This window comes from Vulpes vulpes, chromosome 4 (genome assembly GCF_048418805.1).
Source record: "Vulpes vulpes isolate BD-2025 chromosome 4, VulVul3, whole genome shotgun sequence".
In the NCBI taxonomy this organism is placed as follows: Eukaryota; Metazoa; Chordata; class Mammalia; order Carnivora; family Canidae; genus Vulpes; species Vulpes vulpes.
In genome coordinates, this window is record NC_132783.1 from 100,022,281 (window position 1) to 100,036,508 (window position 14,228).

Below are 14,228 nucleotides of genomic sequence, written 5' to 3' on the forward strand. Positions count from 1 at the left end.
GTCTTAACTGTGGTATTGTGATTTATAATATGAAATATGTGTTTGGCCTTTGTCCTTATTTCTGCCACAGAGCTAAAACTCTTGGGACTTTCCAGGCCAATGAGCTTGAGATCATGTCTTTTGCTATGGTAATACCATAACTTTTGGAATGCCCCTGGGTCACCTGAGGATGGGGGCTGGTTGTCAGAGGAGACCACCAGGTGATTAGAACTTTCAGTCCCCCTATTTCCAAGGAGAATAGAGGGGCTGGAGGTTGAATCAACCCCCAGTGGCTAATGGCTCAATCAATCATGTTTAAGTAATGAAGCCTCCATAAAATTCCAGAAGGACAGGGTTCAGGAAACTTCTGCATTTGTGAACACCTGGAGTTGCCAGGAGAGTGGTGGGCATGGACAGGGCATGGGAGCTCTGCACCCAATCTAGAAAGTAAAATATTTCTGAGTTTTGTGAGCTGTTCTAGCAAATTAATTGACCCCAGGGAAGGAGTCTTTAGGACCTCTGATCTACAGGCAGTTGGTCAGAAGCACAGGTGATCAACAATCTATATTTGTGATTGGCATCTGAGCTTGGGGTGGGGGCAGTCTTGTGGGACCTGAGCCCTTAACCTGTGTGATCTGATGCTCTCTCCAAGTAGAGTAGATAGTGTCAGAATTGAGTTGTTACAGAACACCCAGCTGGTGTTGGAGAATTGTTGGTTGGTGTGGGAAAAAAACCCACACATCAGAGTTGGGTGTAGAATCGTTACTTACATCCATACTGTATTAGAACATGAGACATGTATGTGATTTCTAAGCACATAAATATAGGTATTGAGGGTATAGAGTCAAGAAAGTATGGAGACAGTTATTAGTGTGAGGCTAGTGAGGAAGTTCCTGGCTATTCTTTCGGTTTCCAATTATATTTTGTCTACCACGTATCACTGGACTGATCTTCATAAAAACTCAGAGGGGATCAAATTCCTAACTTTGATTTCTGCTCTCTTTTGAACCCCCTCTCCTAGAAAGAGCACAGCCCTAAACGCCTTCTTGGGCTGGGCAGCTAACTTGATGCAAGAAGAGGGTTGAGTGTAAGGCATGGTAGGAACCACGGCATGCAGGAGAGTTCTTTGCCTAAAAACATTCCAATTTAAAATTTTAAACTCTGGACAGGGAAGAGAAAACCCTGCCATGGTCTGGGTAGAACTTTTGGGCTGGCATTTGTAACTCCTGAGCAGGTCAAGGCCAACCTTGGACAACACTGTCCATCTCTCCAGACAGGTCTCCTGTTGCTTCCTCCCAAATGGATTCTACATTGTGGTCGTTGCTAATGGGTGTTCATCTTGGCTCTCTTCCTGGCCAGGTAAGCCCCAGCTGAACAAGCCTGGTTCTGATACCGCCTCCTCTGTGGAGCAACTCAGGCTCCTCTGTCCTGGCGCTGCCTTCACATGTTGCTCTTCTTGGGTTTTACTGTTCTCAACACATCACTGACCTGCTTTCCTCCACGACTAAGCTGGCTGCTCCTTGAGGTCTTGTTTTTTTTTTTTTTTTAATTAATTTTTATTGGTGTTCAATTTACCAACATACAGAAAAACACCCAGTGCTCATCCCGTCAAGTGTCCACCTCAGTGCCCGTCACCCTCCTTGAGGTCTTGTTAATCAATGCATCCCCAATATGAAGGTCAGCACCCTGGTCACATAGTGGGTAAGTCTGCTAGGTTACTGAATGCATGCAAACAATGGCACCTGTACTCTGGGTAATAGTAGTGCATTATTAACTTTATTATTTGCTTCTTATTTCTAATAACAATAAGTACATGCTTTATCCTTTCACCTCTTTGTTCTTTCTCTGCAACTCCTCAGCATCAGTGCATAAACTTTTGGACTTTATGTGCCTAGGCCTTCCTAGGGACAGGAAGGAAAAGAAATGGCAAATGGTAAAAGTTTCTTTCTGGGCCATATCTCTGCAGTGGAGACAAAATCATGGAGCCCAGGCAGTGGCTCCCAATGTATGGTCTACCACACTCCTGGGCTCCTCTCCTGACCCACTGAATTGGAATCTCAAGAAGTTTGGCTTAGGAAATCTGAATTTTCATAAGTTCCCCAGATAATCCTTTCTGGGTCTAACATCTGAGGACTGCTGCTGTAAGGCAGAGCTATTTCATTCATTCATCAATTCAGAGGATCCACAGTACTGAATACCTACCTGTTCCATGCCAGGCACTGTGCTAAGTATTAGTGGAATATTGGTGGCTCACACCTGGTCCTTCCTTTTTTTGAAGCTCATATTTTAGAGGTGGGGATAGGCAAGAGATAAGAAACATATCTAGCTACAACTTGTGATAAGAACTTAGTGGGAAAGGAGTAGGCTGTAACAACAGGAGTTATAGGGGGAGCTGGCCAACTTAGAGTGACCCTGGGATGGTCCTTTGAGACATGACATTGAAGCCGATCTGTAGAGGATGGGAAGGAGTTGGCAAGGGAGGTAGGATGGGGGCTGGGGGACACCTGCTTTGTTCTTTTTCTCTAAACCTTTTCTTTTGAGCTGGTAAGTCACTGAAACCTATAGAAGACTGCCAGAAGCTGTACTAAAGTATGAAAGACCTCAGAGCTCACTCCCAAGCCACAAACACAATCGCTGGCACTGTTGGCCATCGGGCAGGTAGAGAAAGTGAGCGTGACTGCAGGGAAGCGGTGTTTAAAGAGGGCAGACCACCTATGTCCCTTACCGTGCACCAAGTGAAGCCATTCCCAGGAAAGTAGTCAGAAGAAAGATTTGATGCAGACAGTGCACTGGGCCGGCAGCAGAGCTTCAGAAGAGGGCAAGCTCTCGCACCAAACCTCTGCCATCACTTTCCTGTAAGGCATCATGCCCAGTATACACAGCCTTACCATATTCCCTGTGCTCAAGAAAAGAATCAAAACCAAACCCCAAACCCAAACCAAACCCGTATGTCATCACCAGAGGGTCAGGCTATCTACATGACTTTTATTTGTCAAAATGTTTCACTGGTCAGTTTTCAGAGGTCCTTGAATGTTGCTGTTTCCTATGAGCGCACTGTGGCCTCTCACTGCTTTGAAGAGCTCCAGTGGAAGAAAAATTCTTTGGAACAGAAGGCATTTGAGCTCCTGAAATCTCCTTTGAGCTCCTGAAAGCATTGCTTTTATAAAAGAACTCAAAATTGTCTCAAAACCCTTCCTCCAGAACAACCATAAAATATTGATTCTTACCATCTCAGATCCGAAGTCTCCACTTCATACCTAAATAGGCGTTGTCACAAAAATTGTTGTTATCTCCTATCTATTCTCCTCAGGGCCCATTTATCTTTCCTGGAAGTCATTTGTTTTCCTGTAAGTGCTCTCTCTCTCTCTCTCTCCCCTGTCCCCTATTTCTAAGAGGTCACTTGTTTTCTGTAAGTGTCCTTCTGCCCACCCCTTCCCCTTTAAAGATGGCATATAAGCCCCAATTCTAACTGCCTCTGAGCCGTATTTCGTTGTGAACTCCCATATGTATGTAAATAAAAATCTGTCTCTTCTCTTGTTAATCTGTCTTTTGTCTGTTTAATTCACAGACCCCTAAACACCTTCATAAGAAGATATGGGAAACGTTTTTTCTCCTCAACAAGGTCCGTTTCATTTACCCACTTGCCCTTGCCCACCCAGGGTCCCTGACACCTTCCTCAGAAGTCACCAGGAGTGCCTCTGGATGAGAGGGACTGAGGATCTGTTGATCATAAGGAGGTGAGAAGAGGCCATCAGAACTCAGGGCACGGGGATCCCTGGGTGGCGCAGCGGTTTGGTGCCTGCCTTTGGCCCAGGGCGCGATCCTGGAGACCCGGGATCGAGTCCCACGTCGGGCTCCCGGTGCATGGAGCCTGCTTCTCCCTCTGCCTGTGTCTCTGCCTCTCTCTCTCTCTCTCTCTCTATCATAAATAAATAATAATAAAAAAATTAAAAAAAAAAAAAAAAAAAAAAGAACTCAGGGCACTAGGCCTGGTTTGGGATTAGCGACTTCAATTTACGTGGCTGAGTAGCACAGATCATAAGTATTAGAGTCAAAGTGCGTTCCAATATCTTGGCTCTGACAATTCCTACTCTGATCACGGTCAATCACCTAATCATTTTGAACTTCAGTTTTTCATCTGTAAAATGGGGATAATGATACCTACCCTGCAGCATTAGCATAGGTAGTATACCTTGCACTCTGCCTGGCATGCAGGTGGTACTTAATCAGTATTTTTTTATCTGGGATTTCAGACCCAGGGTCCTTAAAAGCCAGTTGTACTCTCCGTGGCAGCATTTTGTGTTATAAGATGCTGACACGGCACCTGGTACCAGAAACCTACCAGCCCCAAGACATTAGGAGCAGCTTACATAGCAGGGCTCTCTGCTACCCGTTCTTGGAGTCCTGTGGTGCTGTCAGCCTGTGGGGTAGTTTCAGAGCCTAGGAGTACAGATATCACAGATGTGGGGCTCAGTTCACTGACCTTCAAAGCAGCTCCTCACCACCCTCAGGGCCACCCAAGTCTGAGCTGCCTACTGCTTCAGATAAAAACGGGCCCTCAGCTAAGTTTTCTATTTCTTAGAAGGTCAGGATCTAATTTGAGAGCCAACTACGTGTCAGATGCTCTTCTGGGTGTTGGGGACACAGCTGTGAACGAAACAGGCAATAGTTCCTGCTTTCCAGAAACCTATGTTCTAGTGAGGAGAGACAATAAATAAATGCATATGCACATAGCTACAAAATCAGGTAGAGTTACGTGCTATGAAGAACTACCAAGCTAAAGAGATGGTTCTGTTTTAGATGGGGTTGTCATGGAGGACCTCTCTGAGGAGGTGATATTAGAGGGAGGCCCAAAGGAAAGGATGCTGTCCTATCCTGGCTTCCCTCCTCCAAGCCCATTCCCTGCCAATTCTTTTTCTGAAATTCTTCTACCATCAGGTAAATTTTCTGCTTGAAGATCCTTCAGTGGATTTTTTTTTTTTTCTAAAGAAAGACCTTTTGCCTTGGCATTCAAAAGCCTTCAGGGTCTGGCCGTAAAGATACTCATCTACCATCTCTCCTTCTCTTCACTCTATAATTATCAAGCCATACCAAATGGCCCACAGTTCTCCAAATCTCCCTCTCTTTCCTCCTCCCTGACCTGGCTTTGCACATGCTGTTCCCTGTCAGGAACATCCTTTGTCCTCTTCTTCATATCCATCAGGCCAACCCCAACAGGTCCCTTGGAGTCCCTCTTGTCCCAGTGAGGCTTTCTCCCTTTTCTCTAAGCTGACCACTACACCATAGCACAGCATCCACTATACCACAGACCATAGAGTACCCTGTTCTTGCCTACCTCCACAACAGATGATGAGCTCCTAGAGAAAGTATTTGCAACCATCCTTAATGCCCAGCACAGAACTGAATACTCTGTGAGCACTGAATGAATTAATGAATAGGGAAAAGAATCCATTCTATTCATTTTCTGACACCTTAGTGAGCCCTTTCCAGCATGGTGTATTTTATTTAGCAAGAAAATTAGATCCAGTCTGTTTTCTCCAAGCAGCGTCCTTTTTTCCCCCCACTGTATGTTTAGGGGGTCCTTTCCACTGTTGTCACCTGGTTCTCCTGCTTCATACTGTCTGTCTCCTTTCTGGACTCTCCTCTGCAGGCCTGCATCTCCAGTTGTGGGGCTACGGCTGGGCTGCACATCTGTAGCCTTGCTCCAACTCCTCCCAGCTGACCCAGACCTTTTTCCAGATGACCTAGATCTCATCTAGAATCCCCAGGTTGAGATGGGCAGTGGGTCCTGGCTGGCTAGAACCGAAGCCATTTTAAGCTAGGAGGCATCTGCTGAAGCAGGTAGAGCCAACCTGGAGGCTACCCCAGGCCTGAGGACAAAGGCAGGCAATGGAGCTGCCCATGTCACTGTGACCTCAGGTCCTAAAGGGTTATCTGCATTGACCACACTGACTAGAGTCCAGCAGTTGGCTTTGGGGATCCCTTGGCCACCACCTTAAATACATGGCCCAGCTTTAGCTTCTATTAGCTTGAGCTTTAGAAATTTAAATACTCTGACCTGTTGTTGGTTTGATTCACTACTTTGCCTTGAACCTGGTGACCAGACTGTCTGACTGGTCATTCTCTCAGTGAGAGACCATATACTCATGCATGGCTTCAGCCATTTAACATGTATTTAATGGGTTGGGCCCTTTGCTAGGCTCTAGATCAGAGTCCACAAATGTGTTCTGTAAAAGGCCAGATTGTGGTGTGTTTAAGGCTCTCTGGCCACACCACAGCAACAGTCCTGATGCTGTAGAGCAGAGGCAGCCACAGGTAATGCGTAACTGAATGGGTGATGTCCCAATGAAAACTTATTTATGAAAATAGGCGTTGGGCAGGATTGGCTCACAGACTGGCATTTGCTTCTGTAGACTATGTGCCAAGAGCATTGTTCATGTGTGGTGATTTGGCCCCCTCCATTTTTTAAAAAAATATTTATTTATTTGTGTGAGAGAGAGTGTGTGTGAGCAAGTGGGGGATGGGGCAGAGGGAGGGAGAGAAGCAGACTCCATGCTGAGCCCAGAGCCCAACTTGAGGCTTGATCCCATGACCCTGACATCATGACCTGAGCCAAAACCAAGAGTGCAACACTCAACCCACTGAACCACCCAGGTAGCCCTGATTGGACCTCTTTTAATGAAACATTTTGAAAACCGAATTCATTTCCAGAATTTTCCCCAACAAATGAATATCTGTTCCCTCCTTCTGTTTTTTTCTTTAATATAAATCCTCCTTCCTGAAAACCCACACCCAGCACTCTACTTTGCTTCCACCTCTGTTATGGAACATATGCTTTGCTCATCACTTAGTATTCTTCCTTCTATACTTACTCGAAAGTGTTTATCAGGTGCCTCTTCTGTTCCAGGTACAAAATAGACATGGTGCTTGCTCGTATGAGCTTCCAGGTCAGCAAATGCTTTTTGAAAAGGGACACAGAGTAAACGTTTTCAACTTTGTGGGCCTCATGGTCTCTCACAACTATTCAATTCTGCTGTTGTAATTCAAAAAAAGTCTCAGACAATACATAAACACATGCTCATGGCTGTGTTCCAATAAAGCTATTTACGAAAACAAGGCAGTGGGCAGCCATGATTGTCGTACATTTTACCACTGCTTCATCCCTGAGCTGTCTAAAAATTGTGATTCTGTGAAACACCAGCACATGAGAACTGAGAAGTACCTGAATCTTTAAAAGAACAAAGTAACATGAAACCTTAGGAAAGTATATTTGGTGAATGAACACGTACTGTTTTAAGTATCAATTTCAGCCAAAAATGGAGATGGGAAATTTGAGTGGTAGAATTAAAGGTAATGGGACATGAGAAAAGTGTTGCTGCATTCTATCTGAGATGAGAAGCAGGGTTCAGGGAAGGTTATAGAAAAGGTGACACCCCAGAGCTGAATCTTGAAAGATGAGTAGGTGTCAGAGGCAAGAAGGGCATTTCAAGTGGAGAGAACAGTGTGAGTGAGGCACAGGGGGCTGACATGATCAAATTTGTATTGTAGAAAGATTACTCTGGCCGATGTTTGGTGGAAAGGTTGCAGTTGGAGAAAAGCAAGGAACTTAGCTCAGAAACCAGAGCAGCATCCCGGCAAGCACTGATGTGGGCCTAAACTGGAGAGCTTGGTGTGGGCCAGTCACTTCCCCAGCTATCTCTCAGATGTAAAACGAAGGGGGCTAAGTTAGATGATCTCTAAGGCCCATTTGCTTTGCCTAAGGTCTCAGGGAGGGTTCATCCTCCCTGGGATGGGGAACAGGGTTCTCAAGATACTGAGAAGGATGCAGTGTGCAGTTGGGCCAGATTAGAGGAGCACCCTGTTTCTGGTGGGTAACGTGGGGTGCAAAAGCCTGGGACAACAGTCCATCTCCAGGAGGGCTCTAGGGTGGCTGGAGACACTGAATTCAGGTCCTAGGGGGCAGAATGAGGTCTATGAGACTCACCTCCTGTGCCTGAGACACTGAATCAGGCTGGGAGCCTGATCACCCCTCTGAGCTATTCAGAGCCCTCTGAGTGGCAGACACAGCCACCCCATGGCATCATCAGACACCCACTCCAGCTCAGCCCCACCATCTCCTGCCTGGTTTATGCCAAGTTCTGCCTAACTGCTTCTACTCTGGCAGCTATATTCATGTCAGTGTTTGCCTCCCCAGCCTCTACATCTTCCCTTATCCTGCTCTTTTCTCTTCTCCATATCTTATCTCTTTCTACCACCCTCCAGAATTCATTTACTATGTTTATTGCTTATGATCTATTGGTCTCTTCCCTATAGCTTATGATCTATTGGTTTCTTCCCTATAGAATGAAAGCTCCACATAGGCAGGAGGCTTCATCTGCTTTGTTCCCTGATATATTTCAGTGCCTGGCACATAGTAGGAAGACGGATTTGATGAATAAACCACAGTGACTCAATGCTGTTGGCACTTTAGGATTCCTGTCTTAGGAAACAGCTAAAGAGCTGGAATGCCTTGCCCAAGGACACAGCCTGCAAGTGGCTGACTGCCAAGTCTTTGTCCCCTCCACCCAGCCTGGTTGAGCCCTGAGCTGAAGTGGGCTGTGTGATGTGGTCTCACCTCTGGGCCCACTGTCCCTTCCCTTGATTGAGCCCCCTCAGCCCCATGGGAAACTCTTAAGGTCCCCCTCCTCCAGATTAAAGGAGATCTGCTATGGAGATCTGCCCTAGGTAGAGCCTGGAACAAGAAGATGCTTTTGGGCTGTGGTAGTCGATTGTACTGAATTTTTCTCATGCTCAAGGATAGAAGTTCGAGACACTTGGCTTAGGGTGGGGGACGGGGTAGAGGCAGGTGGAAGGCAAGGGGAACAATTTGGCAGAGAGGTTATGCTTGCCCAGAGCAGCTAATTCTGGAGGTGCCTGACCGGTCCTATGAGGTTAGAGAATCAACCTAACCCATTTTTGCCACAGGCTCTGGCTTGCTCCAGCCCCCTTTTTCCTTGAATATTATAGAACGCAGTGTGGTTTTTTAAGCCCTCTAACATACATTTGTTTTGTAAACATTCATGCAGCCAGTTCAGGTGTGGCTGTGGCCTGTCTGTGGCCTCGCCAGTCCTCTTCCAGAGCCACCCTAGAAATGCCCTGTTGCTACTGCTATCTCACCGAGAGGCTGGGATGTCAACCAAGAATGCTAACAAGTGCCAAGGTCTCCAGGAAGGACCCCCTAATGTAGCACCAAATTGACTTATCTTTTTGCCTTCCTCCCTTCTCAGCTCTGCTGCCACCATGCCCCAAACATACCAGGTTCATTCACGCCTCCTTGTTGTTGCACACCCCATTCTCACTTCCTGGATCACCTGCTCTGCTCTCCCCACCCACTGAACTGCTCCTCATTCTTCCAGAGCCAGACTCAGTGTTGGCCTCTCTGGGAGGTCTTTCTGCTTGCTGACCTTCTACACAGACACACACACACACACACACACACACACACACACACACACACACCTTCCAGATGCACACACACATGTACACACAAAGATACACATGCACATACACCACACACCCTATACACACATGGATACACACATCTATACACTTAATAGATATCCATAATCTCCTTCCCCTAAATATATATACACCCCTATTCCCTTCCAAATACCCCCACTATGTACACAAACATATCCCACTGCCCCACTTTTCCCACACACATTCATACACCCACAGTGCCCTCTGTGCCCTCCCCTGACACAGACAGCAGCTAGTCACCCCTTTTCCATGCTCTGTAGTGTGCTAGGCACAGCTCTCATAGTAGGTCCCATCCTGGGCTGTGGCTGTTCATTTTCTGTTCCTCACTTCTCAACCAAGAGCCCTGTCTGGGTCGCTTCAGAAGATACTTTAAGGCAACGTTTAAGAAACGCCCAGGCAAAACAATTTACCAGAAATATTCTGGCTCAACCTGTCCTTGGGCAAAGGGAACACTAAATGAATTTGGATCAATGGATAAAAGCATCTCTTATCCTCAAAGGTCATCTTTATGAGGTTGCCAAATGCTCACTAATTCAAATCCCTACTTGGAGATCTTTCAAGAGCTTCCCCCTAATCCTCTTGCCTCTATTTTCTCCCATATACCACACACTGCCCCAGCCCTCTTTTTTTTTTTTTAATGGTATCATGCGGAACCATGCTCTGATCTCGTGTTCTTTTTTTTTTTTTTTTTTAAGATTTTATTTATTTATTCATGAGAGACACATAGAGCGAGAGAGAGGCAGAGACACAGACAGAGGGAGAAGCAGGCTCCATGCGGGGAGCCCAATGTGGGACTCGATTCAGAGACTCCAGGATCACGACCTGAGCCAAAGGCAGATGCTCAACTGCTGAGCCACCCAGGTGTCCCCCAGCCCTCTTTCTAAAATGCAGATCTAGTCATGTCACTCTGCCTCAAAAACTATCAGTGGCTCCCTACTGCCTCCAGTAGAAGGTTCTACATTCCACATTATGCCATTTCAGGCTCTCTGTGGTCTCTCCCAAATGACTTTCCTAGTCTTCCACTACAAGCTGATTTTCAATATGCTCACTCGGTGTCCCAGCCGCACCAAACATGTTCTGACTTTTCTGCACAGCACAGTTCTTCTGCTGCTTCCATCACCTGGGATACCCTCCCCCCCCCCATCCTTGAAGGATAAAGTCTTATCCTTTAAGACTTCAAGCTTCATGCCCCTCTTCTCTCCAAGAACATCCTTGTTGGAGTGAATCTGTCCCATAGCTCTTTGCCCCTGTAATCTAGCAAAGGGCAAGGGTTGATCGGATGCATGTTTATATCTTCCGCAGTATCAAAAGCTCCTTGAAGTCAGAAACTGTGTGTTATTAATTGTTGTGGTTAATCCCCCTCTCCCTTCCCTGTATCCAAGTGCTTGGTCTGGACTAGGAATTAAATAAACTGTGGAAATGAAGGGTTTTCTACAAACTCATGTAGGAAGCACTGATGCTCACAGATGGAGGTAGGGGGCTCTGTAATGGCTGGCAATCCATGCAAATGGGGCATGGCCGAGTGGTCAGCTGGGGGAACACCCAGGGACGACACAGATTTTTTTGGAGACCAGGTTCCAGTGGTTAGGGAGGCCCACTCCAGCTGATGCCATGTTATTTTCCCATTTATGAGACCCAGGCAGTCTCTTTCCTTTCTAAGCCTCTTCCTCTTCTGTCCGGCTCCCATCTCTGGCTGTCCTCCAGGGGAAATTTGTGTCTGTAATGGCGGAATAATTAGCTCCCAGTCCTGGCATGCATTAACCTTGAATTGATGGTGTCAGCTAATGAGAGAGAGGGAGCAGGAGGGCTCAGGCATTAGGGCTCTAACTGAATTCCTTTCTCTAGGACCTGGCCTGAGCTGAACCACAGCTAAGTGGCTACCAGGCCCTAAGAGCATCCTTGTACATGTTTTCACTCCCAAGTAAGAGAGATCCTTATAGGTTTTCCCACGTACTATGTCCAGCATTGGTGTTCTCTATTTTAGTCAAATACCTGCAACCTACAAATAAATAAATAACAAATTAAATAGTGTATTTCTTCCCACAAAGATACCTTTACCTGTGGACTTCCAGTTGCCCTGGCAATGGGGAGATATAAGTCCTAACCCTTGCTTACTAACTGTATGAACCAGTCTGTTTTCTTATCTGTAAAATGGAGATAATTATAGTATCTACTTCATAGGGTTGTTAAATAGATTAAATGGCCTAATGCCTGTAGGTGCTCGGTCATAGGGCTGCCCTCAGTAATGTGAGCTGTTATGATGATTTGGCTCAGGTGAGCTGTGTAACCTGTACCCTCTCTGGGCCTCAGTTTCCCTTTTTCTAAAATAGGGGCTGAGACTTGGTCGTCAGCAATTCTCTAGTGGAGTGCTCAGATGGGATAGGTCTTAGATCTTTATCCCCACCCTATTTATATACCCAATCCTGCTGCTGTTCCTTATGACTTATAGTCTTGCCCGTTGTAATGTTCCACTGATGAAAAAGATTCCTCTCATAGTTGTCATCATAGTCCAGGTAACATGCTGATGAAGAGAAGTGATTTTCTTAACAGCTTCCACTAGAGCTGCCCCCTGCAGGTGGGAGAAGTCACCACACTTCACCAACTGCCTGCTCCAATGGCTTTTGTCTCCGGGCAGCCAACTGTATCAGTCCACATACTAACCCTCATGTCAGTACAGTACAGTTTTACAGTTTTTGGAGCTTTTTCCATCCCTGCAATTCTGATTCGCCCTCCCAGTAACCCCACGGGATAGCTGGACTAAATATTATCAGTTCCATTTTATAGATGGGATGTTCACTCATCCATGTGCTCATTCATTTGATGAGCACATTTGGTACAAGCGGCCCTGGCTCAGATGATTGGTGTATGTGGCTAGGTGTCCTTGCTCTAAGTGGAGGCTCCGAGTCAGCCTTCCAGGCCATACTGTGCTGGGTCCAGTGTGTGATGGCCCCATCCCTCTCCTGGAGTTGGCTCTGATCACTACACAATTCCTGGCACTGAAGCCCTCGTTGATAACCACTTCCAAGAGAGTGTGTCAGCCCAGGCAGCCCCCTTGGATTTGTCCTAAGCCACCTGGTGAGTTGACTTACCCTCTAGGTTCCAGGTCCTCTTCTGTGGAAGTTCCATGACTCTACCTCTTTTCTATTGTGTCAGCATGCTACATTGGATTCATCTCCGTCACCACATTTATCACATTACATCGTATCGCTCCATATGTGGTATCTTTACTGACTGAGCAGATAGACTCATACCTGAGAGAGGGGCTGCTCCCCTGCCCCCACCCCCCAGTAATTTAGAACTCAGAGTAGACCTTTGAGAGTCACAGAATAAAATTCACATAAAATGAATGAAGGAAATCATCTATAGACATTATCCAAGAGGATGACAGAGTGTTTTTTTTTAATCTTTTTTTTTTTTTTTTTAGATTTCATGAGAGACAGAGAGAGAGAGAGAGAGAGGCAGAGACACAGGCAGAGGGAGAAGCAGGCTCCATGCAGGGAGCCCGACATGGGACTCGAACCCAGGTCTCCAGGATCACGCCTTGGGCTGAAGGCAGCACTAAACCGCTGAGCCACCCGGTCTGCCCGACAGAGTGGTTTTTGAAAGCTCACACTCCACAATCAAGGGGGCCTGGGTAATGTCTCCTGGACCAGGTCCCACAGTGGAGCTGTAATGAAGGAGGCTGACAGGTCTTCAGTAGGATCACGTGCTCTCTGAAGAATGTGGGAGTTATCCAGAGGGGAGTTATCAGCCTGGAACCTTAAACAGAGCTCACAGAACAAGACCTGGGCAGTGTTTATCCAGGACCTGCCAAGGTAAAGGGGCTGGAATCTGCCAGAAGTATTTTCAGGTCATTGGAAAGGTCTGTCTCTTGTTGGAAAAAGATAATTCATGAGGCCTCAGCACAGTTCTGGGCACCCCCCCCAGTCCCCCACACTGCCAGCTCATTTCTCTTGGCTTTGATTTCAACCCAGGGAGTGATGTTCTGTTTATAATTTGGTTTCCCTTTTGTATTTTTTACAGAGACACCAGCACCGACCATGTCACATACCTATTCTGGCTTCTTTCCCGCCTTCCCTCCTTTTATGTCTTCCTTTTCTTCTTTTTTTTTTCTTCTTCTTTTTCTCCCTGTGCTTCCTCCTCCCCTCCCTGTCTTCTTGCTCTTGGTTTCCTTGTAGGTCCATTTCTCAGAATAAATTCATAAAGCGGGGTGAATTCTGGTTTGGTCATGAGCCTCTTGTGAGCATGGGTAGTATGACCTGGCTCCCTCAGAGCCTCTGAGGGCCTTGGCAGAGTCGAGCTGCTGGACTTGGAACACTGGGGCCAGGCCCTGGGACAAGGCTGCCACACCACAGCTACCACATCAGGGCCACCTCACCATGGTCTCCGCCCCTGGGCCCGGCTCGGCAGCCTGCCTTGCAACGGCTCCGAACTTTGTTCAATTGCAACATCCCTGGGCAAATAGGCAGGCAGTTTTGTGGTTTATAACCAATCCTGGTTTTATTTTATTTCTGTAAATACTGCCTGTATTTTTCCAGAGCCTGTCTTATTGTATGCAGTCTTATAGACAGACACAGATCCCTCCCGGAGTGAAGGGAGGTAGAAGTAAAGAAATGTATGGTTTGACTCTTAGGCATTGAATGGAAAATAAGAGGCCAGTCTTCTTCCGGTGACCTAAGGTAGGGGAAGCTGATGTAGTCTAGAATGCAGTGTTCCTATGAGTAAAGAAT